Genomic DNA, 3,600 nt, shown 5'->3' on the forward strand with positions numbered 1-3,600 from the left:
GGCCTAGACGGCAGACTTCAGCAAGATCCTTAAAGGGACTTGAGCACTCAGGCGGCTCTGGAAGCCCAACCACTCTGCCACAGCTACCTTTTTGTCACCAGTTTGTGGTTTTCTCTCATCTCACTCCACATAATGACACACTGAGGAGCTGGTGGGGCAGGAACGACCCCCAGCAACAGCTGGGCAGGTGCCGCCAACCAGGAGCAGGGTGCCACCCCAGGGGCTGGTGGGATTTTGCACCCATCCACCCTGCAAAGGCGTTGCCCATTTTATTTTCTCTTTGTCGGGGTTCATGTGACTTCAAGCCCACAACCCCCAGTCATAGTGAGGTGCAGGCTCTGTCGGCCGCTCCTGTCACTCCTGCGCAGCTGCGGGAAGGTCCTGGGTGCCAGAGGCCCCTCCGGGCCTGGTCCCTGCTGACCACTGAGGTGCTGTGTCCTCTGCCACTCCCAGCCCACCGCTGTCACTGACCCTCTGGGGTTTGAGGTGATGAGGGCCCCCGATACACACACACACACACACACACACACACACACGTGCAGCGCCCGCCAAGCTGGAGGAGGTGACTGCCTGCGGCAGTGCCACCAGCCCCGCACCCCCCTATAGGGGTACAAGGACGTCTCCCAGATGCAGAGGACAGGTCAGCGGGCCTCCTGACTTCCTCCCCGTTCTCACCCTACTAAACCCCGTTTGTCTGTGGTCTTCTAGATTCTCTTTCTGCGTTTACTGTTACAGCAGCTTAACTGAGGTCTAATGCTCTTCACCCACGAGGAGGGTAAAGGGGTCAGTGGGTTTCAGTATATTTCCCACAATGCACCAGCAGCACCACCAGATTTAGAAGCTTTTCATCACCTCACAAAGGAAGTGTCTCTTGTTTGATCTCTTGGTGTTTCTGCATACCTGTCATCACAAGGATGGCTGGGAGGTGGGTGGGGGCAGGAAGGTGGGGCAGGAGGTGCACAGAGAAGGGAGAACCGGACGTGTCTCCTTCCTGTGGGAGCTGAGACCAGCTCCTGCTGTGCTGACCACGAGACATGCATCCCTCTGACGGGGGCCTTGTCCCCCCCAGCAGGGGGAGGGCTCTGCAGGCCATCTCTGGTCNAAATTGTTATTAAAATTGACCTCTTTCTGTTGATTTTCAGAGCATCCTTGTTCAAAAAAAAACAACAGCAAACAGTCTAGGAAAGCTGCATGTGTCCCCACCTAAAATGATGTTATTTCCAAATTTGTTATTTGTAAATGTGGTTTTTTTTCTTGCCTTCCTAAGCTTTTCTCTTGGGGTTACATTGTTCCAGATCTTCCCAGCACTTGGAATACAGTTGACTTGTACACTTAACATTCTTCTTTAATTATGAAGTTGAAATAAACATCAGTAGGTGCCAGATCCAATTGTTGATGGGGACAAAAGTGCACGGGCCGGTGGGGAAGAGTGTCGACCCCGCTGGGAAGGCTCATGCATGGAAATAAAAATGATGGACAGTCCCCGTTATCACCCTCAGAAGGAAGGGCGGGACAGAGGCTCCATTTTGGCAGCTCCTTTGTTTACAAAACAGGGAAGGTGGGAGAGGCCTGGGTTCACACAGCACGCTGTGTTTTGTAACGTCTCTAAAAAGCTGCTGGGAGCAAGGCCTCCGCTCCAGCTGACCATTTGCGGGCTGGCGACCTGGCCACTTGAAGGCCCAGCCGGCTGTGGCCCGGCTCCGGGGACTGCCTGGCGGGAGCCCATGGGCGGTCAGGGGCTGGAGAAACTGCAGAGGTTTGCGGGGGCCACTGGGCTGGTGGTCTTCGTAGAGCAATCTTACCTTGTTCCGTCTCTAGTTACAACTCGGGTGTCCCCACGCTCCACAGCTGGGATTCGGGGCGGTCCCACGCCCTGGCTTCGTCCCATTCGGCAGCCGTCCTGCAGCCCTGGCCGGTCCCTGTGCTAACACCCGTGGCTCTTCTGCTGACATGATGTCTCTTCCTTCCCACTGGGAGGTCACCGGTGTCCCCTTAGGTCAGCTCCTCCTTTACGGGCAGGCAACCTGTCGCTTGATAACTGTTACAGACAGATTGTGTCCCCCCTAAAATTTAGAAGGCAGATCCTAATCCCCAATATACCTGTTTGGAAACGGGGTCTTTAAAGAGGTAATTAAGGTGAGATGGGTCGCTAGGGTGAGGCCCTAGTCCAATGTGACTAACGTCCTTATAAGGAAAGGAGATTACGACTCGGACGCACACAGAGGAAAACCCATGTGAGGACACCAGGGAGATGGCCGTCTACACCGCAAGGAGAGAGGCCTCCGGGGCGTCACCAACCCTGGTGACAGTTTTATCTTGGACTTCCAGCCTCTACAACTGTGAGAAGAGGTTTGGCCAAGGTCACAGAGCAAGAAAGCGTCCGAGTTACCATCAAATCGCCCCACATATAAAATCTGTGATCTTTCCACCATACTGCACTACCTTTCAAAAGACTGTCAAACCTGCTCACGTAGGGTCAATTGATTTGTTTTATTATAGTGAAGTACACATAAGATGAAATGAGCAATTTTAACTATTTTAAACGTACAGTTCCGTGGTATTTAGTACCTTCCCGATAGTCGTGTAACTATTGGGTTGTCGGAGAAGCCATGATGTATTTTTCTGTTTTTTCGTTGCAAAAATGCATCATGACTTTTCTGACAAACCAGTAGTTTCAGGGCTTGTTTGTCCCTGAAAAGGGGAATCTCACCCCCACTCAGCAGTCACTCCCCGCCAGCCCTCCCCCAGCCCCTGGAGCCACGCGGCCACTTCCCGTGCGTCATGGGCCTCTCCTGCACGTGCCATGTGGAGTCCTGCAGGGACCTGGGTCCGGCTTCTTCCCCAGCAGTGTTTCTGAAGCTCCCCCACGTTGGAGTGGAGTGCACACACCAGCAGCTCCTTCTCAGGGCTGGAACGTATTCCATTGCGTGAACAGGCGGTTTCATCTATTCATCAGTCGATGGAAATTTGAGTGGTTTCCGCCTTTTGGTGGTTGTGAATCGCGCTGCTGTGCACACCCGTGTGCAAGCTTCTGTTTGAGCACCTGTTTTCGATTCCGTGGAGTAGAGACCCAGGAGTGGGATTTCTGGGTCACAAGGAAACTCACGGGTGATGTCAGATGGGGTTGTGCTGACGGGTGCACAGCTGCGTAAATTTATGAAGTCACTGATCGCACATTTAAATTGGCTGAATTTTGTAGTATATATGTTAAACCTCAAATAAGATACTGAAAATCTGTTACATCGTTTTCAGAATGATCATTTCATCAAACGGATGTGCCATATTTTACTAAACAACTGTTGAACGACTATGGCCAAACTTTCCTTATTTGAAATGCTTCGACCAATAAATACCTGTGTTCATAAAGCTTTTCTTCAGATCTGTTTTTCAATGATTTACTTGGGGTAGGTTCCCAGAAATGGAACACGGGACCCAGGAACTGTCCATCATCCTGGCGCTTGTTGCTGAGTTACACTCCTTGAACATGAAAGTTCAAGGTTACGTGTAACATGCAAGGTTAAAACAGCCAGTCTAGCCATGGATGGAATGCATGTGTTAACAATTGAGTTCAGAAAGGTACTGAAACTAACCAACCCCGAA

The sequence above is a fragment of the Hipposideros armiger genome, unplaced genomic scaffold (assembly GCF_001890085.2).
Source record: "Hipposideros armiger isolate ML-2016 unplaced genomic scaffold, ASM189008v1 scaffold_685, whole genome shotgun sequence".
NCBI lineage: Eukaryota > Metazoa > Chordata > Mammalia > Chiroptera > Hipposideridae > Hipposideros > Hipposideros armiger.